The 25,607-nt window shown below is 37.7% G+C and overlaps 1 protein-coding gene across 1 annotated transcript in view; it reads right to left on the reverse strand.

Moving 5' to 3' along the window:
• Positions 1 to 25,607, reverse strand: part of dyrk1b (dual-specificity tyrosine-(Y)-phosphorylation regulated kinase 1B) — a 76,337-nt gene that overhangs the window by 47,859 nt on the left and 2,871 nt on the right. The window lies entirely within an intron of this gene.

The raw sequence follows: 25,607 nt of genomic DNA on the forward strand, positions 1-25,607 counted from the left end.
AACACTCACCCCTAACTGTAACTCAGGATCCGCTCAGAAACAAATACCTGACTGTGAGAACCAGGTTTGTTTTTCTCAGGAATGTGCTGTTGATCAACAAATTTACTAAGTTAATTTCTTATCATACCCTACTGTGAAAAATAATTCAACCTATGACACTAAAGAAGCATTTAGCTCAGCTAAATCTTTATTGCTTTTATTTTTGCACTCAACTCAACTCTTCTCAATTATAATGTAGAATTTAATGTAACTAAGTAGATTGAAAGAATTGTTTTCACATCACCCCACTCTACCAGTTAACAGTGGGTCAGTATTTAAAGCTATATATTTATATTTTAAATAAAATTCCAAAAATGATGGCTTTTTGGAGCTATCAATTTTGGAATTGATATTTTTTTGGAATTGATAGCCTTACTGACTGCTGTCAGTAAGGCTATTGATTAAGGTTTTTCATTAAGCCTGTGCCACTGGATATTTTTTTATATTTATAATTAATATAATGTGTATTTATCCTTGGAATATGTTAGTAAATATGAATGAGAAGTATTTAATAAATCAGTTCAAGTACTGCATTTACAGATAACAGTATGATGGAGGTCTGGAAGGTTCAATGAGGATCTAAGCGAACATGAGGTTGTCCTATGTTCAAAGAACAGGACAGAGTGCAACTCTCAAGACAACCCTAGGTTCTAAGATTCATCCATTATCACTAAAGCAGAGATTAAAAAACTGGAACAAGAAGCTCTACCACCAATAGTTTCCTGTAAAGGTAGGAAACACATTCAGAAGAGGTTCTTCCTATCCACCAAATTTAGACTGGAGATGGTTTGCAGCCTAGACTAACTCTTGACATAAAAATGTTCATTATGTTCCACATTTATGTTTTATGTCAGCAGTCTGCTTTTTGTTGTTTTTTTCATTCATTTACATGATATCGGGAATATTAGACTGATGTATCAGTGTCAACACGAAGTGCATGTATGGGGTTGATATTTTACGAAAAAGTATTGTTCACCATTATTGATAATGTCACTCCACTTTTGGATAGGGGAGTTTTCCAACAGAATAACATTCACCAGGAACGCTGGCTGGCCAAAGGAGAGAGCGGCCAGGTCCACTCAGTCAGATTCACTCTCTGTTTCAGTGGATGGTAGAAATGAGAAGAGACATTTAAATAACTACACTGCTTCACATTTGCATTAGACTCCATATATAGACTCCCAGCAGATATTTATTTTTTCTACATGCAAGTATGTTACTGATGATAGAAGATTCACAGGAAACTATAAAGGGGTTTTCCCCAAAAAATTTTAAACACTGCAGCTGTTACTCAGAAATCAGCTTTCAAAGAAACCACAAAACTTTAATGTCAATTAAATACCAACTGTAACAGACAAAAGAGACAAATATAAGCTTAGATTGAAATGTAAATGGATTTTTGCAAAGTTAAACAAATTAACCTGAAAAGGCTTCCAGGAGCTGCAACCCACAGTGCAGAGGCTCCTCCAGTCATTAGGTTCCTGCATGTAAACCTTCAACATAATCAGCAGCAGTTTGTGCTATTTATCTTTAAACACTTTGATTTACCAGATTTGGGGAGCTGTGCTTTCTTTTTTAAGGATATATTCTCTGTCACAGTAGCTCTTTATACTAATTTAATAAAATATTTAATATCCTTATTGTTACTTGTTTTGGCCATCTTTACTGAAAAATACAAAACATTTTGTTTTCTTGAACATGTTTTGTGGAATATCCTAATATTACGCTATGGCTCAAATACTGAATAAAAATCAGCATTTCCCTTCATGGATTTACTGATTGGCTTCTATTAAATCACGTTCAATTGTACTAATGGCCAGACAGTGGAGATTACAACCCCAGTCGGAGGAGGCAAGCAGACTCTGAGACTCACGTGCCTTGCAGCAAAATTCCACCCGGCAACTACACACTGTACCATGGCAACAGCCCTGCCATTGGTCCCCCTTGCGTTTTCAAATGACCAATAGAATGGCCAGCCGCGGGTGATGCTTGTTGCTAGGTAAACATGATGCAGAGGAAAGATAGAGGAGCAGAATTACCATGCAACTACTGCAGGGTGCTTTCAGCAAGAAGTGGAGGAACACTTCACACACGGAGATAACCTTCTCTTTCTCAGCACTTGGTGGTGCCACAGAGCCGAAAGCAAGAGCAAAGAATGACACAGGCAAATGGAATTAAAAAAAGACTGGCCTATTGATGGTGGCAGTTATAATGCCAGAAGAAAGTTACCTTAAAAAATTAGGAGGTACAAATGTACTTACTAACACACACACACACATAAAAAAACATATTATATATATATATATATATATATATATATATATATATATATATATATATATATATATATATATATATTACACACACACACACACATACCTATATACAGATCTGGAAAAAATGAAGAGACCACTGCACTGAAAAGACCTCATGGTTATTCGACCAAATATTGATTTCTGAGTTAAAACATTAGTATTGTTGTTTCTAAATGAATATGAACTTGTTTTCTTTGCATTATTTGAGGTTTAAAAGCACCACATCCTTTTCATAATTTTTACCATTTCTCATTTTCTGCACATAAATACAAAATTTTTGCTTGGAATTTCAGAGACACGTTGTCAGTAGTTCATAGAATAAAAGAACAATGTTCATTTTACTCAAACAAATACCGTATTTTCTGGACTATAAGCCGCTACTTTTTTCCTAAACTTTGAACCATGCGGTTTATATGTGGATGTTTCTTCAACCACCAGGGGGCTCTTTAGCAGGAAGTGAGTCACTGGAAGTCAAAATTGGAAATAGAAGAAAGCGCTCATTAAAACGGAATTAGGTTTAGTTACCGTTCGGAAACTACCGTAATCAGTTCAGTTAAATCTAAACTTGTCAACTTTTTCTTTTTCAACCATAATAAATGTGATATTCAATTGACCTGTTATGACTCAGATTTTGGGTGTCCGCTCCCCTCTGCTGCTGCATCGTTGTGGAAAACCTGGAGCGGCAGAGATATCTGTGGCTTATATGTGTATGTTTACTGTTTTCTTTTTTTTTTTTTAACTTTGGAGGTGCGGCTTATAGTCTGGAAAATACAGTACCTATAAAAAGTAAAATTATATTGATCATGTTAAGTGTCATCTTAATATATATGCATACATACACACACCTGCTCAACTACTCTTTAACGCAAATGTTGAATCAGCCAATCACAAGGCAGCAGCTCACATGCTGATCTACTGGGATTTTCACACACAACCATCTCTAGGGTTTACAGAGAATGGTCAGAAAAAGAGAAAATATCCACTGAGTAGCAGTTCTGTAGGCACAAATGTCTTGTTGCTGCCAGAGGTCAGAGGAGAATGGCCAGACTGGTTTGAGCTGATAGAACAGCAACAGTAACTCAAATAACCCAAGGTATGCAGAAGAGCATCTCTGAACGCACAACATGTTGACCCTTGAGGCAGATGAGCTACAGCAGCAGAAGACCACAGCAGGTGCCACTACTGTCAGCTAAAAACAGGAAACTGAGGCTACAATTCACACAGACTCACCAAAACTGGACAACAGAAGATTGGAAAAATGTTGCCTGGTCTGATGAGTCTCGATTTCTGCTGTGACATTCAGATGGTAGGGTCAGAATTTGGCATCAACAACATGAAAGCATGGATCCATCCTGCCTCCATCCTGCATCAATGGTTCAGGCTGGTGGTGGTGCAGTGATGTGGGGGATATTTTCCTGGCACAGTTTGGGTCCATTAGTACCAACTGAGCATCACGTCAACACCACAGCCTACCTGAGTATTGTTGCTGACCATGTCCATCCCTTTATGACCTCAGTGAACCCATCTTCTGATGGATACTTCCAGCAGAATAATGCACCATGTCAAAGTGTGAATCATCTCAGACTGGTTTCTTGAACACAACAATGAGTTCACTGAACTCGAATGGCCTCCACAGTCACCGGATCTCAATCCAGTAGAGAACCTTTGGGATGTGGTGGAACGGGAGATTCACATCATGGATGTGCAGCCGACAAATCTGCAGCAACTGTGTGATGCCATCATGTCATTATGGACCAGACTCTGAGGAATGTTTCTAGTAGCTTGTTGAATCTATGCCATGAAGGATTAAGGCAGGTCTGAAGGGAAAAGGGGGTCCAACCTGGTACTGGCAAGCTGTACCTAATAAAGTGGCCAGTCACTGACCACTTTACTAGATACACCTTGCTAGTTTGCTAATACCCTTTTCCCTTCAGACCTGCCTTAATCCCTTGTGGCAGATTGAATACCACGGTGAGGATCCAAGGAGCTACCTACGGACTTGAGATGATTTTTTTTTTTTTTGCAACTTGAGTCTGTTAAGAGATTTACATAGGTCCCAAAACCTTTTTCTACACGTATTCATATGTTCTTTTTTCAGCTAAAAACTGAATTTTCTTTTGTTTCTTTTAACACAAGAGGACTCACTTAAACGTAAAGCAGTTTTTTGGTTTTTAGAGGACAACAAGCACACCGCACCTCTTTACAGGAAACTCAAACTGATGCGTCTGATGTGAAGTTCTGGTCGCAGTCATGGAACAAATCGATCTTCTGGAGTCGCTATCTGCTTTTACAGATGACCCAGTAAAATTTTGAGTGAAAAAGCAGATGAGGATGGATATTGGGTAGGTTGTGTGTTTTGGAAGTTGATAATGTTCCAGTAATTTTGCTAAACATTTATGGGTATACTAATGATCAATACAGTAGAAATAACAGTTATCATGAATGTTATGAGCCTAAAAGAATGAGCAAAGTATTTAATTTCTACAGTCATCTTCATAAATCTTCACATGCAGAACAAATTATTTCATCTTTTTTTGATAAAGTAGAAAAACTGATTCTTGTTATTGGTGAAAACTTTAAGGAAATCTGTGATGAAGAGTTAAGAATGTCTGAATGTGACAGTACAATAAGAAAGGTGGCGTCTGACTGCGCCCGGGCCAGACGGAATAACAACTAAAGTTATAAATGTTTCTGGGAGGATTTGAAACTTTTGTTGTTTCAGGCTATAGAAGAGTGTGTTAACAGGAAGGAACTCATGGAAACTATGAAACAGGGCATAATTAAACTAATCTTTAAGGACTGGAAAAGATTGGGGAAAAATGTAAATAAGTTAAGGTCTATTGTTGAACACAGACTACAAAATCCTTACAAAAGTTTTGGCAACAACATTAAAAAATGGTTTACCTAAACTAATTAGTCAAACACAATCTGGTTCTGGACCTTATTAACTGTCACTTAATAAAAGAAGATACTTTTATGTTGTTTTTAGATTTTCACAAAGCATTTAATTCTGTAGAACTTCAATTTATTAACACATTGAGACACTTTGGATTTGGAAATAGGTTTCTTGATTTGATTATGTTAAATACCAATATTAGCAGCTGTGTTTCTCTAGCAGAGTATCTCATCACCTCTCTTATTCATTATAGTCACAGAATTATTAGCAATAACAATTAAAAACTCTAATATTGAAGGATTGGAAATAAATAACCAGAAAATAATCATAAGCCAATTCACAGATGGTACAACTCTTAAAAAATAAAGGACAAATTCTGTTAGCTTTAAAGGGAATAGAGTTGTTCTCTCAAACCTTAGGGCTGCAGCTGAATATGAATAAATGTGAATTATGAACATTCGCAACTGTTCTGAATCTTCAATTTCCAATATTCCAGTTAAAAATGAGACTAAGTATTTAGGTATCTGAATTACTAAATCTATTAATGAAAGAAAAAAACTACAAGACAACAATAATAATAAGTGTAGAAAGATTTTGAATAATTGGCTTCAAACAGACTTGAGATTGTTTGGTAGAAAATGATCAACAAAAACTGAATTCTTATCCAGGCTGACGTATCCTGCATATTCCTTAGCCGTCCCTCCAAATCTCATAAAACATATTAACGGAATAAATTTTAACTTTATTTGTAAAAACAAACGCCATTACATCATAAAAAGAGATTTGTTAAAATATTATCAGGGAGGTGGTATCAAGGCAATCGATTCTGAAATAATGAATGGAACTTTAAAAATTAGACGGCTTCAGTCCCTTTAAGAAACGGAGCTCTGATTTGATTTGTAGTGCCAGAAAGTTGGAGGCTTTCAGTTGTTATTGAAATGTGAATTTGAACTATGTAAACTCCCTCTACAACTCTCTTCTTTCCATCAACAAGTTTTCTTACAGTGGAAGATAATGTTCCACTGTGGAACAACTGGGCCACACTATGTGGTAGAAAAAACATATTTATGAAAGATTGGTGGAATAGCCCTGCGACAGACTGGCGACCTGTCCAGGGTGACCCCACCTCTCACCCGGAACGTTAGCTGGAGAGGCACCAGCACCCCTGCCGACCCCGCTAAGGGAGAAGGGTATATAGAAGATGGATGGTTGGATGGATGGACGAAAATGGTAGTATTCTCAATTTGGAGGAATTTAATAAGTATGGAACCAATTGTTCGATAAAATACAAGAAAGTAATATGTAGCATTACTAAAGTTAAAAACAATTTATATAATTTCTCAATCCCAAGATTGCATAAGATTCAAGATGGTTATGTAGACATTATAGACATAAAATCCAGCTAAATATTCTTGAACCAATACTTAATAAATAACATAAACTAAGGGAGAACAAAAAGCGCAGTTACCTTACAAAAAAATTATATGACTGTTAAAATTAGGACAAATTATTTGAAATTCCCAATTCTTCAAGGAAATATAAAGAACTACATTTTAAAATAATAAATAATATATCCTTCAAGTGAGTTCACAAGAAAGAGGTTTAATTTTAATGTTGAGAATTATGGTTTTTGTAAAACTCAATTGAAAACAACTAAAAACTTATTTTATTAATGTAAAGAAGTACTACATTTATAGAAACTCTTTCATAACTTTCTGTCTTCTAAAGTCAGAAATGTGGATTTCTTCTCATTTAAAATTAAGTTCAGTTTATATGTCAAACAAAAAAAATGTGGGATTTATAATCAATGTTTTAATTATTAAAGAGAAGAATTATGGCAATCTCTTTTTGTCTTTATTGAAAATTCCAAGAAAATACTACAACAAGGCACACAGTAACAAAAAAGTTTGACATGATAAACTGAGCAGAAAAAAAGAATAAAGAAAAAGAAGAGTCACACAGAGTGGCAGTGTGAGGAAAGTAAAACAAAAATGTTACAAATGCCACAGGAAACTAAGCCATTATTGGTATAAAGATCAGGGATTTTTGTTGTTGCAACATTTAAGCACTTCCTTAAATAAAATTATTTCACTTAAAAAGAAAAAGAAGGTGATTTTTATAAAGCAGCACTTGTGAATAAAAAATTAGCAAGGGTATCAAATCATTAATATAATTTCATTCCATCAAAACTTAAAAGCAGATTAGATTTCTAGTACAAGACCTAGTTTTGGAAACCTTATAAAAAAGTTAATGAAGTTGCACTTTAAAAAGATGAGTTGTCTCAAAATCTGTCACAAAATGCGCAAGAATTGGTATTTATTTTGAATGTCTTTTGCAGAAAGTTATTAAACTTCTTACATCATTTTGAATTTCTTTCATTTTTCGAGAGTGGAAAAGAGGTATTTGGTTCTTATTTTCTTTAGAGATATCATGATTTTAAACAAATGTTTTCTTCTCAGGGCAGAGGGGAAGAAAACTGATGTTAGTGATTCTTATGACTATTTTTTGTCTCTATAGCCATTCATAAGCAGAGATGGCTCTTTTTGAATAACAGCTAATCATAGTTAGCTGAATAATAGCATTAAATTGAATGTTAGTACATTTTAACGTGTATTTTTTGATAAAACCATCATACAATAAAAAGTTGCCATTGGAAATATATGACAATGTTCACAGAGGAAGCTGTTGTAAAAGAAAACTGTTTTCAAATGTAAAGTGTTGAAATCGTGTGAATAATCAGCAAGTTATAAGAAAACACATTTGAGCAGCCAAATATCTCCAGCAATGACTTTGGAAAGCAACAATACCTTTAATGCACATTTAAAATCCATTTTTTGTTGGAGCTAGACTAAATGCCTGAGACCAGTCGGCCATTTTGGATGTTGAAATTGCATTGCAGGGGCATTCTGTTCCAATTCTCAAATTTTTGAATGAAGTACAATGAAGATATTTTGCATTATTTTATACCTTTACTGAAACATATTTACATTTGTAAACAATACTGCAAAATGTTTTGCACATCAGCATATTGATAGTTCAGTTCAATTCTGTTTATTTATAGAGAGCTTATTGACAACAAACATTTGAGAAGCACTTTATGTACAGAAAAATACACACATGGTCACAATTATTGCTACCCCTCTGTTAATGACTGAAAAACCCACAGTGGTCACTGAAGGAAATTAAAACTGGCAAAAATAAAAAAATAAAAAATTAAACAAGAAATCAGACAAAAGAAAAACTACTAAACAGGCTTGAAGAAAAGATAGAAAGATCATCATAGAGCAGCAAGTTAAAGGTAATGACTATCAGAGTGTCTCCAAGCAGCTTGATGCTCTTCTGACTACAGCTGCAGAGATTATCCAGAAGGTAGAGGGCCACTAGACTGCTGCTAACCTCCCTGGTTGTGAGAGGAAAACTGAAGAGAAGGATAAAATGAATGGTGTGGTGACCAAAGAGCCCAGAACAACCTTCAAAGAAATGAAAGCTGAACTCCAAGGTCAAGGTACGTTAGAGTAAGATCGGACACATCAGGGTTTTAATCATTGTTTGAGCCAAAGTAAAAGTCATGAGAGATGACCAAGGAGGAAAACCAACGCATAAAATAATGAGGGTGAAATTTTCCACAATACATGTTGACAAACCACAAAGCTTCTGGGAAAATGTCCATCAGACAGATCAGACAAAACTGGAGCTTCTTGGCAAGGCACATCAGCTCCATGTTCACAGACGTAAAAATGAGGCAGGTCAAGAGAAGAACACTGTCCTCACTGTGAAACACAGAGAAGGCTCGGTTATGCTCTGGCACTTTGCTGCCTCTGGTACAGGGTACCTTGAATCTGTTCAGTGTACAATGAGATCTCAAGACTATTAATGCATTGTGGAGAGAAATGTGCTGCCTGGAGTCAGAAAGTTTGCTCTCAGTGGCAGGTCATAGGTCTTCCAACAAGATAACCAGACAAAACACACAACTAAAAACACCCAAGAATGGCTGACAGCAAAACACTGGACTATTCTGGACTGGCCTTCTATGAGACCTGAGCTCAATCCTGCAGAACATCCATGGAAGGAGCTGAAACATCTGGAGCAATTTATCCACCAGGACTGGACCAGAATATCTGTGGACAGGTATGGACGTCTTACTGACTGATTTTTTTTTAACTTTCAGTACGTTTCATTAATTACTTGTCAGTTTCAATATAACTAAGTGACCAGTGGGGACTTTTTGTTCATTAACAGAGGAGTACCAATAATTGTGTGTACAGTCAGTTTAATACAATCATATTGATATATTCAATGACATGCTTCCATTTTGATCCTAGTTTAGAAAATACTAGTCAAGTTCAGTTTATGTCAGTTGATAAGGTTGCTATCTAAGCAAGCTCAGCCGACTGCACTGACTTTGCAGCAACTCCGTCTCCTAAACAAACTTGTGATGACAATTGAAAGTTAACTCCATTGAGTCATTAATAATAATAATTAATTTGTATAGTACTTTCTAAAACTCAAAGACACTTTACAGAAATAAAGCAAAATTACAAACAGAACACTTAAGTACAGCAAACAAAATCAAAAAAGGAAAAAACATTAATACACATCACTGGACATTAAAAACACATGAAAATCATAACAGGACATCAATCATACATTAAGAGTTATTCTGAAAAGTGTGTTTTGAGATATGATTTCAATGTCGATAGGTCTGTTGAGTGCTCGGTTCTTAGTGGTGGAGACAGGATGTTGGCATCAGAGTAGCAGAGGCTGGGAGGAAGAGTGTGATGAACGGTGGTGCATGTTGGTGAGGTAGCTTAGGGCTTAGCTATGGAGGGATTTCAAGTGGATGCACTGAGACAGGGAGACAATGGAGCTTCTGGAGAACCGGGGTGGGTGATAGGGTCACAGGAGCAAGTCTGGGTGTGTTGGAGTTTATTTAGAACCTTGAATGATGAACCAAAAAGAAGGCTGTTAAAGTAGTGAAGTCTGGAGGTGATGAGAATTTCAGCAGCCAAGAAGGGGAGTGATGGGTGGAGATGGGTAATATTTTTTAGATGAAACTTGAAGTCTACACACATCCCTGATTTTATCTCAGTGAGACAGCTGATCAGGATGGAGGGAGACACAGAGTTGTGATGGATTTGGTGGAGATATAGAGCTGGACATCGTCGGCATAGCAATGGAAGTGGAGGCCCTGGCTACGGGTGATGGGACAGAGGGGTAACATTTATAGGATGAAGAGTAGAGAGCAGAGCCCCTAACCCTAGGAGACACCTTGTGATAGAAGACCAGAGGAGGAGGTGCAGTTATTGATGCTGAGGGATGACAATGCTGGAGCAATCCCTAATACTGAGCATGCATGTGATGAGAGTGGAGTGTAAAACTCATTTTCAGGGAGGACACCCACAGCAGAGCCTGGCTTAGTGTGAGGGACCATCTACTGTGAGAGGACATAATATAAACACTCTTTATACTCTGTAAACACAGAAGGTTTACATCCTATGTTGAGGAAAAAGCAAACCGGCCAAAGCTCTCAGTGGCTTCATCCAGCAGAAAAACATGAGTTCAGAACGCTGCTGCAAAAAACTTCAACTGTGGGGATTAAATAAAATGTGATGGGATTACTATAACAATATTACATATTTTCTTATCAAAAGAGGGAACTGTGGTGGAATTTTTTTTATCTGGCAAAAATTCCACCACAAACCTCAGGTTTTCCCCAGAAAACATGCTGAGCCTGGTGGTCATGGTGCCAGGTCGGTCCACCAGCAGGCCACCGTGTTTTCTGTATTAAAAAATGTTGAGTTGACAGGAAATGTAAATACTGGGTAATTATATGTTAATGGAAGGCATTGTTAACAATGCATAAACATACAACTATAGTCTTAAAAACAGCAAACCAAAATAAATGCAAAGTCCAAAATATAAATGTCATTTTGTTTTGCATATCTGCTAAATCCCAATGATCCCCCTGCCCTTTTTCCCCCCTTTCTTTTTTAAATAAAAACAAGCAACACTTAGTCTGGCAGGAGGACAGGTAAAGCCTGGAGGCCTCCAGGCTTATAATACACTGGAAGAAACTCTAGAACTCATTGCCAACTAAAATTAGAAGGAACAAGGCAGCGTTTATGATAAATAAATGCAATAATTACTGAATAGTATATGTAATGGGGGGAAAAAGTTCTAAAATTAATGTTTCTTTACATATTTTGTACCATTGTATGTGGGTTTGCAAAGAGGATCCCCGGCCAGAAGCTAATGCTCTAATTTTACGAAAAATTAAAAACTTTGGGTCGCTTGGAGACAAGCTGTGGACAAACCGTAATTCGTATTGATGATGTATTGTCTTCACTTTAGAAGAGATCACAGACGTATCTCCAAACTGAAATTTAAATGGCATTTCTACGTCAATGTATGATGACGCAGAGATTCTTCAAAAATAGGGTATTTCAAGGATTGTTTTTTTTCCTCGCTTCATTGACTTTAATGGGATTTTGGGGGGGTCGTTCTTCACGAATTACGTCGGCATGGTAATTCCAAATCCCAATAAAACTAATAGCTCCCTTCTCGAGATCGAGCCGCATGTTTTGATACCACTTTTGTGGGGGTGCACGCAGCAGTACGAGCTACATTAACGGTGATGGAATAAACATACAGAAATAAAGAAAGAAACTAGAAAATTCCTGCAGAAATTTTAAGGGGCCTACCAAAGTGTGCCAGTCACTTTAGTCACAGCATTTTAGATTTGTCCTGATAAATAGATCCATGCTGGTCTAACAAACATATCTTAAGTATTGTCAAGTATATCATAGGTATATACATGAACTGAGTCAACATTAAAATGTAAAATTCAGTCCAAGACGACGAATATAAGCTTTGCACATGTTGTTCTCACTCATGGTTCAAAATAAAAATAAAAAAATCGTGAAGAAAGTTGGTAATTCTTTATTTCTAAAAATAAATTCAACTTTCATACTAAGGATTTTAATTTACACTCAAAAATTCAGACAAATAATAATTTTATGTAAGCAAAACATGAAAAGTCACAGGAAATATGTATTCTTCCCACAATGCATTGTGAGATCTGATTCAGCGCTGTGAGATTACTCACTGCCTCTGTCTAGGACCCGTTGCTATGGTAATTAATTATCTGCACCTGGGCTGGCTCTCTCCCTGGTTTCTATACTTGTGAGACACCCAGCGTCGGTCTCAGGGCCCTGACAAAAAACCATAAGCCCTAGGAAAATTTTGAAAACATTTTACGGGAGCAGGCATGTGTATCTATGTCATGACCAACTTTGAGATCAATAGGCCGCCTTTTGTGCCTGTGAGGGGGAGTTAAACAGAGTTTTGGAGTCAGACCTCCACTGTCCTGTGTGTGTGTTTCAGAGAAAAATCTTAGTGATGCTGTGAGTTCCTCAGACTCAAGTTTTTTCGCTTTTCTCAATTTATGTCGTCATTTTTACACAGAATCCCAATAAAAATAATAGCTCCAATGCCGGGATCAAGCCGCACGTTTTGATACCATTTTTGTGGGTGGGCACGTAGCGGTACGAGCCGCATTAACGGTAGTGGAAGAAGATGTTATAACTAGAAAATTCCTGCAGAAATTTTAAGGGGCCTGCCAACTGTGCCCATCACTTTAAACCCAGCGTTTCAAATGTGATATGAAAAATAGATATATGCAGGTCTAACATAATATAACACTCAATTATTACAGAGGAGGACTTGGCTGGTATTATAAACTACTTGTGCTTTGAGCATTATATAACTGATTTAACCTGATCACTATTACACATGAAATTAGTGTGGCAATTTCAAATGAAGCTTATTGAAAATTTTCAAAATAAAAGTCTTGACAATTTTTACATCATGTAATTGCTCTTTTTACATACATTTCTGCAAAAAGTTCTGACCTCAGCGCACACCATTTTTCTCTCATCACTGCGATTACTGTGAATGAGCTACAGATATGAATCGCGGTACTAAATGAGACGACAAATAGCCCTCTCATACGCTTCAAACGGTTTTCGAATACGTATCACGGTTCCCGAATGGAAAGGAGTTGTTCGGACAGCTTTTTGGAGTGAAACTGGCTGGGTCAAACAGATAGAATTGTTTCTCCCCCTGTCTGGAGAAACACAGGGGGAGGCTTGGTCACTATAGCAACAGAACACAGACAAAAGCCAAACTGCTCCTTAGGACTACAAAAACGCCATCTTTGTAGTTCTAAACACGATGGAACACTTTACTACAGAGGCCTGAGCAGAAGGTCGGAAGGTCAACATGGTGGAACCCTCAATCATTACAAAGTAGGGCTGAGCTGGCAGTTAAGAAGTAAATAATGGTGGAACTCTGACTTATTACAGAAAGAAGGTGAGCAGAATGTTATAACTACAGGCAGGGCAGAATGTTCTGGGCTTTATATATAAACTGGTTTAACCCAACCACTGTTAGACATGGGATTAGTGTGGCCATTTAAAATGAAGCTTACTGAAAATTTCAAAATAAAAGCCTGAATATTCCTCTCAGGCCTTTATTATGTTTTTCTCTCAGGTTAGTGCAGAGAGAACTACAGATTTAAATCGTGGTTCCATCGGAGACAAGAAATTGCCCTCTTATATGCTTCAAAAAGTTTTCGGATTGCTCTTATGGATGCTGAACAGTAAGCCGCTTTGATCAGAAAAACTAACTGCTTCAAACAGTTAGAATTCTGTCTCTCCCTGTGTGTCTCACTAACATGATAGTTGAGCTGCTCTTTAGAACTACAATGACTGAAGGTCAGAACTACAACATGGCGGAACTCTCAGATACCACAGATTAGGGCTGAACTGGCATTTAGAACTACTTGCTGTTTTGGGCATTATATAGTTGGATTAACCCAACCACTGTTACACATTTTATTGCTGTGGTCAATTAAAATGAAGCTTAATGAAAATTTCAAAATAAAAGCCTTGATATTTTTCACATCAGCTTTGGGCTTTATGTGAATGGTTTAAACAAACTACTGTTACACATTGAATTGGTGTGGTGGTTAAAATGAAGCCTACTGAAAGTTTCAAAATAAAAGTCTGCATATTCCTCTCATGCTAGTGCAACGCCGTAGGCGTTGCAATAATATTAAGCTTTTTTCGCATTTTTTTTCCTCAGGATAGTGAACTGCCTTGCGCAGCAAGGCAGTTCATTAACATTAGCACAAGTTTAGCATTTTACTGCCCCCACTAGTGCACTGCCTTGCTGCGCAAGGCAGTGCATTAGCATTAGCATTAGCCTTTTCCCTAAAGGTAGCTATTAGATAATTTTCTTACTTATTAGCGATGTTCAGTATACTGAATGGAGTAAATCAATGACAGAAAACATGCTAGTGATGCCACACATCCTACATGAATATTAGTCTTCATGCTAATATTAGCATTTTGGCTTATGCATTAATTTCAACATACTGAATGGTACAGGTACAGTTTAGTCAACATGTTTCCGACTCACCACAGGTTATTGACTACATTGCAGCTTTCTTTAGCATTAATGCTAATTTTTTGCATCAGAAGGCTTGATTAAAAAGCGACGGGCACACTTTGGCATGCCCCTCAAAATTTCTGCGGAATTTTCTAGTTTATATCTTTATTTTTCTTCCATTACCGTTAATGCTTCTCGTACCGCTGCGTGTACCCCCACAAAAGTGGTATCAAATCGTGCGGCTCGATGCCGAGAAGGGAGCTATTACTTTTAGTGGGATTCTGTGTATAAATGACGACATAAATTGAGAAAAACGAAAAAACTTGAGTCTGAGGAACTCACAGCATCACTAAGATTTCTCTCTGAAACACACACACAGGACAGTGGAGGTCTGACTCCAAAACTCTGTTTAACTCCCCCTCACAGGCACAAATAACAGCCTATTGATCTCAAAGTTGGTCATGACAGATACACATGCCTGCTCCCGTAAAATGTTTTCAAAATTTTCCTAGGGCTTATGGTTTTTTGTCAGGGTCCTGGAGATCGACGCTGGGTGTCTTCGCAGGTCAGTCACTGCTCTCCTTATGCATTGCTAATGGCATGCCCCAATAATAAACAGACATTCTATTGGGTGTAGAACAATAGGTGCATGCCATAAGCAATGCATAAGGAGAGCAGTGACTGACCTGCTTCGCAGGTCAGTCACTGCCTCCATGCATTGCTTATGGCATGCCCCAACTAGAAAATTCCTGCAGAAATTTTAAGGGGCCTGCCACCTGTGCCCATCCCTTTAAACCCAGCGTTTCAAATTTGTCATGAAAGATAGATATAAGCAGGTCTGACATACTTAACCCAACACTAGCACACAGTAGCTGTGAATATTGTCAGGTATATTATGATATATGTGTCACCATTGAAAAGCGAGACCGACGACTATAAGCTTCGCACATGTGGTTCTCACTCATGGTCCAAAATAAAAAACATGAAGAAAGTTGGTAATAGTTAATTTCTAAAAACAATTTAAATTTTCATAGTAAAGATTTTAATTTACACTCAAAAATTCAGACAAATAATAATTTTATGTAAGCAAAACATGAAAAGTCACAGGAAATATGTATTCTTCCCACAATGCATTGTGAGATCTGATTCAGCGCTGTGAGATTACTCACTGCCTCTGTCTAGGACCCGTTGCTATGGTAATTAATTATCTGCACCTGGGCTGGCTCTCTCCCTGGTTTCTATACTTGTGAGACACCCAGCGTCGGTCTCAGGGCCCTGACAAAAAACCATAAGCCCTAGGAAAATTTTGAAAACATTTTACAGGAGCAGGCATGTGTATCTATATCATGACCAACTTTGAGATCAATAGGCCGCTTTTTGTGCCTGTGAGGAGGAGTTAAAGAGAGTTTTGGAGTCAGACCTCCACTGTCCTGTGTGTGTGTTTCAGAGAGAAATCTTAGTGATGCTGCGAGTTCCTCAGATTAAAGTTTTTTCGTTTTTTTAAATTTATGTCGTCATTTTATCTCAGAATCCCACTAAAAGTAATAGCTCCAATGCCGGGATCGAGCCGCTCGTTTTGATACCACTTTTGTTGGTGGGCACGCAGCGGTACGAGCCGCATTAACGGTAGTGGAAGAATAATAAATAAGCTATAATAAGCTATAACTAGAAAATTCCACAGAAATTTTAAGGGGCCTGCCAAGTGTGGCCTCCGCTTTAACCCCAGCGTTTCAAATTAGCCGTGAAAAAAAACGAATGCATGTCTGACATACTTATCCCACCACTAGAACACAGTAACTGTAAATATTGTCAGGTTTATTATGACAATATGAGTCACCATTGGGAAGCAGAATATAAACCCCAAGTCAGTGAAATTCAATCTGAGACCGACGACTATAAGCTTCGCACATGTGGTTCTTACTCATGGTCCAAAATAAAAAACATGAAGAAAGTTGGTAATAGTTAATTTCTAAAAACTATTTCAATTTTCTTAGTAAAGATTTTAATTTACACTCAAAAATTCAGACAAGTATTAATTTTATGTAAGCAAAACATGAATAGTCACACGAAATATGTATTCTTCCCACAATGCATTGTGAGATCTGATTCAGCGCTGTGGGAATACTCCCTGCCTCTGTCTAGGACCCGTTGCTATGGTAATTAATGATCTGCACCTGGGCTGGCACTCTCTTTCAGACAGGCTGGTTTCTATACTTGTGAGACACTTAACGTCGGTCTACAAGACCCTGACAAAAAACTATAAGCCCTAGGAAAATTTTGAAAACATTTTACAGGAGCAGGCATGTGTATCTATGTCATGACCAAGTTTGACATCAATAGGCTGCTATTTGTGCCTGTGAGGGGGAGTTAAAAAGAGTTTTGGAGTCTGACCTCCACTGTCCTGTGTGTGTGTTTCAGAGAGAAATCTTAGTGATGCTGCGAGTTCCTCAGATTAAAGTTTTTTCGTTTTTTTTAATTTATGTCCTCATTTTTACACAGAATCCCACTAAAAGTAATAGCTCCCTTCTCGGCATCGAGCCGCACGATTTGATACCACTTTTGTGGGGGTACACGCAGCGGTACGAGCCGCATTAACGGTAATGGAAGAAAAATAAAGATATAAATAAATAAAGAGACATTCTATTGGGTGTAGAACAATAGGTGCCTGCCATGCAATGCATGGAGGCAGTGACTGACCTGCTTCGCAGGTCAGTCACTGCTCTCCCTATGCATTGCTTATGGCAGGCCCCAATAAAGAGACATTCTATTGGGTGTAGAACAATAGGTGCCTGCCATGCTACATGGGAGGCAGTGACTGCCTCACTGCTCTTCCCTATGTAATGCTATGGGCAGGCCCCAATAACTATTACATAACATAGGGTAGCCTATTACTACCCCTTCCCATATGAAGCATGTATGTGGGGGACCTTCATGATGTGGGTTGTCAGGGCAACAGATCATTGACTGATGATGAACATAGCTAATTATCATCAGAACAGTGGAAATTAATCCCATGAGGTATAATTTCATCAAGCAGAAGGAAATGTATAGTAAAAAAAAATAATTGAACCAAACACTGAATTCTGCAGTAGTTCACAAAAACTGTGTGAAGAATGTTTCTGATTAATATTAACAAAGCGAACACAGACAAATATGACAAAACAGCTTAGAGTTGTTTCCTTGACCTGTATTCAAGCCTCTATAAGAGAAGAACGTAAACAGCATTGTGATCTAACAGGACAATTAGACAAGTTTGTTTTCCAAGAGTATCAGTAGTGATCTTTGATCAGTGTCGTTTCAGTGATATGATGAGCTGTGAAACCTGACAAACTCTTCAAACAGGCATCATTACTGTTCGAATGATTGAACAATTGCTTTTTGAGAATTGTATATAAGAAAAGAAGATTGGATCCAATCAAATAAGAACAACTTTCTTAAGGGAAGATTTTGTTGTAGTAGCTCTGAAAGCTTGTTCTACTTCTCTGCTAAAGATGGAATAATCACATTACAATGGGGGTAGTAGTCAGTGGGAAAAGAAAAATAGGGAAACATAGCTGTCAGAACCATTTCTCTATTTTCAGTTAAATATTAGTATTTAGATTATTTTAATTTTTTTGTTGATTTATAATTAGAATTTTGATTAATTATAGTTGTTTAGAATACATGTGTTGGCTACTAATTCATTTAATTAGTTAATTTCAGGTTGGGACATGGGTGTTTCACATACACGCACACACACATATATATATACACGCACACACACACAGGTTTTAGGGAATTCTTTATGCACTTGACTGGTCATATGGTTTATTTACCAGTCTACCAGTCACTCAGTCGTCCTCCAGCCAGCCAATGGGTGAGCAGGTTAGACAACCAGGTAGCCAAACAGTACAACAAGAGCTCCTGTGACATTTGTAACATGTTTTGCCTGCATCTTTGAAATAAACCAGCAAAGAACTGCATTTTTGGTAGTTCTTTGGTGTATCAAGTGGCTATTTGGGCTGCATTTACTTTTGCTTTGATCACCTTAAGTCTTGAGTTTTTTGTTTGTTTTTTGGACAAATAGTCACTACACCATCTTTAACAATTTTGTTGGGATTGGTTCAAACATACAGGTTGAAGGTTTAGAAGAGGGTTAATATTAACTGTATCCAAAAAGTGAGCACAAAGCAGGTTCTATATTTATTTCTAATTTTGCCTAAACTTAATGTTCTATCTTGGCCAATAGAACATAAGCCAAGAATTCTTCTCCTTCATGGACTTGATGTACTTCATCTGAAGATTTTATTCCCATCTTCTTTGCTTAAATGTTGGCTGATGAGGCAAAAATGCCTGACTAAATGTGTGGACTAACGGCGCGAGCATCACTACCGCCAGCGCTACAGCCGCGTTTGTTTGCTAGAGGTTGGTTCTGCTGGAGTTACACTTCCACATGGGTGAATTTGACATGAGAGTCATGTCAATTGTGTCTTCAATCTGATACATTCAGGTGAGAGAAAAATCTTAAAAGCTTAAAAGCTGTCATCTTAAATGGGATAAAGGAGGCACTGAAGACCAATAGCAACCAGAAGAACAGCAGTTACAATGTTTTTCCTTTTTCTGAACATTCCCAAGAGAAATCTGTTGCACATATGCAGAAATGTTTTGTGGCAACTGCAGTCTGTGGAATATTGCTCCTTCAGTCAGACTGAGCTCTGGCTCCAACTAGGCCAGGGCAGTATGGCCTCAAAATTAAATTTCATTTTCTCATACCAAATCCGATTTGAATGTACTTCTTTGGTTCTCCTTTTTTCTGTTTTTCTTAAAAACTTACAAAAGAAAATACCTTCATAAACTTGCTTTTATTTCAATCATCCATTCGGGAGTTGACCTGAAGTCAAAGTTCAAATAAATACAAGCAGTAAAACAAGATGTCAGGCCCTGGGTAGACCGATATCACTCTGAACTATGGAAGCCCAAGGAGTTCACAGAAAGATCCAGATTTTTCAAAAATTTAAATCTTAAATAATAGCAAATTCAATTAACAATAAAACTGATTTATCCCCAAGCACCTAGTTGTAATCTAGCACCACCATCCATCCTCAGGGTCTCAGGTCAGACTTTTTGAGACACATAGGACAATGTAATCATCACACGCTAAAGATTGTTTCAGCTACTCAATAGTGGATACAGTAGTGGTCTGATATTTGCATATTTATCCCTATACTTTAGTAGAAGGATTCTTGTTTTTTCCATTTTCCCACAAAAGGTCCAACAGTCTTCTCATGTTATTAGCTGATGACTGATGCTTAATAAACCCCACCTGAACTTTATGAACAATCCATGGCAACACCTAATCTGGTGGCTAGAATTTTTGAAAACACTTTACAGTCCACATTTATCAAACTTACAGGTCTGTGGTTATCTGGATCCATCGAGTCTTTGTCAACTTTTGGTAGAAGTATTATTATAGCTTGGTTAAAACTTTCAGGGAGTGTGCCATATTGAAAGCCTCCTCATATACTTCAGTTAGAACTGGAGCAAGTATATCCACAAATTTATGACAGTATTCAGCTGTAAAGCCATCAGTACCAGCTGATTTTGCAGTTTTCATACTGGTAATAGCTTTTCTAACTTCAGCCTCTGTTATAGGTGTCTCTAGTCTATTTTTCTTCTTGGATGATTTTTGGTATGGTTATTTTGTCAAAAAAGGACTCCAATTCCTCTGTGCTAGATATGTTTTGAGATGTATAAAATTCCTCATAAAACATTTTAAATACTAAATCAATTTCAGAAGATGTCATCAGTTTATCGTCCTTTTTAATTGCTTACGTTGTCCAGCCAATAACACCTCCTGTTCTTTCTTCATTTTCATAATAATTTGTTTCAAGCCTGCACAGGGAGTACGCCGCCTTTTTATTGTAAATTTCATTAAGATTAAATTTTAATTGGTAAACCTACTCTCCTCGTGGTTTTCCACCAACTGTTTTTCCAAATCACTTATGTTTCTCCAGATTCAGTATTTTTTTTCTGTCTTCTTTCACTTTTTTTGAACTGTTAGCCAAACATTTACCCCCAACAAAAACATTTAAAGCTTTCAACACAGTTCCCAATCACTTTGAGTTCCAATATTATCATCTAGAGAAAGAAAAAACAATTTTATCTTTTAATGTTGCCACAAACTGCTCATCCTGCAATATATTGGAGTTTAATCTCCATCTGCCTCAACTGTTCTTAACTTATAAATCTATGTGTAATTCCACAGGAGCATGGTCTGTTAGAGCTACCACTCCTATCTCACAGTTCACAACTAAATTAACACTTGACCCAGAAATTAAAAAATAATCAATCCGGGAGTAATTTTTATGGGAGTGTGAATAAAATGTATTCCCTTTCCAATGGATGTATCAGTCTCCAAAAATCAACTAACCTGATTTCCTCCTTTAAAAGCACTGGTGCAGAGTTACTTCTAGTATTAGAATATGCCTTGGCTCCACTCCTATCTATAGTCATCTAGAACCTGATTAAAATCTCCTTCCTTCACAATCTGACCATCAAAAGTATCTAGTTTATTAATAATGTTAGTCGTAAACTTTGGATCTTCCCTAATTGAGGCATAAATGTTGCATATTATAACCTTCGCTCTATTTATATGGAGGCATATGACCCGTCCAGCGTGTCCATGTACTTTTGCAGTAACACAAAATTACGTTGATTTTTGGAGGATACAGAATTCGTCAATGAAACACTTTCCCAACCCACTCACATTAAAAGCTTCTACCTCATTTCCAAAATGTGTTTCTTGTATAAAACCTATATCAGGACTTAAGGTAACTGAGGACTTCTTTCCTTTTAATTAGCGTACCATTGTTAACAGAACATCTATCCATTTTTATCTAAATGAAAAACAAGAATATATCTTGCACAAGATGCGCTTGTAAACACAACAACTTTTCCCCACACTGTCAGAACATTTTCCGAAACAGTTTAACAATAACAAAAAAATAACACTACTCTAAAAATGAACATAGCAGTGTAAAAGCCCTGCTGGCAGTAAAGTCTGATCTTATTTGGTCCGTGTGGGTTCTGAAGACTATGCCTCCTCTTCCAGACTATGTCCAGACAGCATCCCAGTGATCCCCGACCTCCTTCGGATGTAATAATTTCTCCTCTTTTCTACTCGTTCCATTTATCCCTTTGGTTCGACGCCGTCCTCCACGTTCCTAATATTCTCTCGGACGAATGTTTCCGCCTCCTGCGCATCAGAAAAGCTCAGCTGCTGGCCCCTCCATGTGAACCACAGCGTCGCTGGATGGGTCAGTGTGTGCTTCATCTTGCATTGCCACAGCTCTTTCATTATCGGGAAGAACAGATTAGGCTTTGCAGAAAGATCCTGGGTCATATCCTCAAAAAATGACACCCTGCAGTCCTCCCCCTTCTTCTTGTCAGTAGTTAGTATTTTTTCTCATGCTGTATATCGTAAAAGCCTCACCTATGAATCGTGGAGGTTGTTTAGGACCAGGGTGAGGCCCAGGGCTCTGGTGGCATTGTTCAATTGCATATTCGCTTCCCATCAGCCCCAGTCCACATGAAAATATTTTCTGCACATATTCAGACAAAGCACATCCAGTCTCTTTTCCCTCTTTTGGTCCTACCAGTCTGATGTTCTTTCGTCGAGACCCGTTTTCTTGGTTGTCCATTTGTTCCCAGAGCTGCTGAACACATTTATTGTCACCCCAATCTTGGCAATCTCAGTGAACAAGCCATTGATATCCGTTTTCTGGCTTTCTTCTTGGCTAGCAGAGTTAGCAACGTTGCTTCTCCAGCAGCAACAGTTGGTAGACGAGTTTGTACACTTATTTTTTCTGACTAGCTGGCATATTATCTAACAGCTTTACTTCAGATGATCACCAATGTCGAGAAATATGCTACGACGAGATATTACCAGTTTAATTTTACAGTAATGTCGACAGAGGTTCAGATTTCTTACAGTGCTGCCATTACCCACAACCTCAGCACGTGACTCCTCCACTGTAATATTTTCAAAAATATTCTAACAGATCTCTTACATGTTTCACTAAATTAGTGTTGAAGGAAATTGCCATCAAAAAACCCAGATAAAACAGAAAAGTTCTGTAAAAATTTAACTACAAGTCATATTAGCCTTTATATTCATTTAAACTATTACAGTTTCCTATTATTCTGACAGTGACTGCTTTGAGATTAAGTGAATACCTTGATATGTTTTCTTGTGTGAATTTGAAAGACTCGTTTCAATAAAAAAAATTACAGCCCTCTTAAAATTCAGGAACTCAGTTGGAATAGATCTTGATTTTTCGGGTGTACCACATTTTTAAAACACTCATTTTGAAAAGATTCTCTGCATTCAGCAGCAGCACTTGGCTGTGTTTCTGGGCTTTGAACCAGTAAGGAAATGTATATTAGAGCCACACTGTCATATTGACTGATTATGTTGATGAACACAACAGCAGGTCATACTTGAGACAAAGACATTCGTTAAAAAGAGTAACTAAAGCGCTCTGTAATGAGAGAGTCTTAAACAGGCTGCTGCTTCCATGTCACAGAGGAGACTGTGTCCCCACACTAAAAGAAAGATTTGGGTCATTTGTTATAGCTATTTAATTGGCCTCTTTCATGGCTTTCAGACCAAACTGCACTATTGTACTATGAAATGTTTTCATTTGAATTTCACATTGCATTAAAAATGGTTAAGTACAGACAAGAGAGGTTCAAATGCAGCAGTCCATGAAGCCAAACTTAAGGCTGGATAATCTCAAATAGACAAGACTCATCACAAACTGCAACAACAAAAAAATGCAATACGTTTGTGTAGAGGGGTGACATATACATTCCCCACATCCAATTTGTCCATGTTTTGTCTGTCAACAGCATGCCATCACTATGAATGAACAGTCTTCTTTCTGTTCTTGCAGCAGATGAGGAAATATTTTCTTTTTAAACTCAGAGTGATTTTATCAGCACATAAATTCATGATAGTGTATATGGAATGTATTAAGGCAGAGGTTCCCAAACTGTGGGGCGCGCTCCCTAGGGGGGGCGCTGTGCCATTAGGGGGGGCGCTGGGTTTTTACCCAGCAAATACATTAGAATGTATTAGAATGGCCAACTCTCTGTTATTCCTATGTCAATTTGATACAGTAGAGGCTTCCACACCTCCCATATCTGTGTCCTCTGTCACTTTTATCAGCAGCTAAAACTGTTTAATCTGTTAACATGTGGTAACCTGTTTTCCCGAGCCACCTTTAAACGCAACATGAGCGCTACGACGCTGGGTTTACAGGTGTGAAGGAGACCTGCTGCTGCTGTGCGGAGCTACAGGTGTGTTAGAATCACGGCAGCAAACCAGCAAAACACAAAGAACTTTTCACAGTTTTTCCCCCAAACTAACCGACTGAGTTGAGTGAAGCTGCTGGATGCAGGTAATGTTAGCTAAAAGATGACTAGCTAATATCAATACATCGCCTTAAGCTTAACAAGTAGCCTGTAGGCTACTGATGTTGTTGTCTATGTTCAGCTACACATTAATTTGGCCCCCAAATCTTAGAGACAGGGAGTCTCTAAGAATCTTCTCTTCCCCTGCCCCCGCCTCGTTCAACCAGACAGCCATTTGTAATCCATAGGGGGGCCCAGAAAAAGTTTGGGAACCACTGTATTAAGGCAAAAAAAAAAAAAAAGCTTTTTATGACAAACTTACAACTTTACCCTGCTGTGGTGAAAAGCACAGTTACCTCAGATATAATGTGTGATGTTTGAATTCCTGCATGGCTTTTCTGGACAATGCTGTCACAGTTAAACATGCATGTTAGGTTTACCGAAGACTGAACTGCCAGTGTGGCCCTGTGATGGAGCACTGACCTATCTGAGGTACCCAACTCTAGCAAGTCTTTTTTACAGAGACAATATGGATCATATCCTAAATAAATGTGTATTTTTTCAAGATACCTCGTCTGTTCCAGCCCATTCATGGCATTATTGTACTCGCTGTGATCCATTTTGCTTTGTTTTGAACCAGAGAAATCCACTTCCTGACCCCCATCTGAATTTCATGCGTCACCCAGGTCACGAGTCTGAAACCCAGCAATCAGACAGAATGGATCAGCAGAGACATTGCAGATCCGTCAGAACCTAAAGAACCAGACATCAGTGTCTCTTCATCCCTCAATCATCTCCTGAGGCTGATATTGGTAGAACATTTAACTGTGACTGATTCAGTTTCTTATTACGCTTTTAGTAGACCATCATGGTTTAATTATTTGCTTATAGTTTATTTAATGTATAATAGTATCAGTCAAAATCATATAAATGGCCATTTAAAGAACAAGTCATACTAATAGATTAACAGCAAATACATAAATATTTCATACTTTAAAAAGGTTTGTTAAGGCTTTCTGTGTGCTTTATTAAGAAATGTTGATATCTTCCATGAATTCATTGTTCAGTGGTCATTTAATGTATTATTAATGTCAGACACAGACCTGCAGCCCTGGGGCGGTTCTTGGCAGTGCTCAACAGGGATGCCATAGAAATTATACTAAATAAATATGCTTTGTTAATACTCAGGGGTAGATTTTTTTAATCTTCACAATTTTACTTTAACAATAAATTAAAAATTATAGTGCTGCACTTTTAGCTGCTGTATCAAGACAGGATCACACTTTCCATCTACTAGATCAGGGGGCTGCAACCTGTGTCTCTGGAGACTCTTTGGCTCACTTAACATATCAAACAATGAAATGTATTGCTTGGTTTTTTTTGTTTCATTCTTTCTAAAATGTCGCCATAAAAAAACACTGACTACAGCGGCCCCCGTGATAAATCTGACCTAGAACCAGACTCCAAACCCAACTCCTTACTTGTATAAATACGTTGGGAATGCAGAATTTTCA

The sequence above is a fragment of the Poecilia mexicana genome, unplaced genomic scaffold, assembly GCF_051168715.1.
Source record: "Poecilia mexicana isolate PSO_F unplaced genomic scaffold, ASM5116871v1 scaffold_16, whole genome shotgun sequence".
In the NCBI taxonomy this organism is placed as follows: domain Eukaryota; kingdom Metazoa; phylum Chordata; class Actinopteri; order Cyprinodontiformes; family Poeciliidae; genus Poecilia; species Poecilia mexicana.